Source organism: Triticum dicoccoides, chromosome 4B (genome assembly GCF_002162155.2).
Source record: "Triticum dicoccoides isolate Atlit2015 ecotype Zavitan chromosome 4B, WEW_v2.0, whole genome shotgun sequence".
Classification (NCBI taxonomy): domain Eukaryota; kingdom Viridiplantae; phylum Streptophyta; class Magnoliopsida; order Poales; family Poaceae; genus Triticum; species Triticum dicoccoides.
In genome coordinates, this window is record NC_041387.1 from 643,087,225 (window position 1) to 643,087,670 (window position 446).

Here is a 446-nt window from a genome sequence, read left to right on the forward strand (position 1 = left end):
TCTATGGTGGAAATGAGGTGAGGAGGAGGAGGCAGCCGAAAGCTTGGAGAAGGAGGTGGAGGGAATGAAGTGGGGAAAGTGAGTGGGTAGGTGTGGGGCTGTCCAAAATATCTTGTTGGGGTCCCAGGTTACTAATGGCGCACCAGCAGCAAATGCGCCATTAGTAACCCTGGTTACTAATGGCGCACCTACTGGAGGTGCGCCATTAGTAGTGTTGCAGAAAAGTAAATATATATATATATATATATATATATATATATATATATATATATATATATATATATATATATATATATACTAATGGCGCATCTGGTCACAGTGCGCCATTACTAGTCTAAACTAGTAATGGCGCTCCTGGCGTGTGTGCGCCATTAGTAGTTTTGCAAAATAAAGAATTAAAAAAACAGTAATGGCGCATGATCTGCCTCGTGCGCCATTACTAGTTA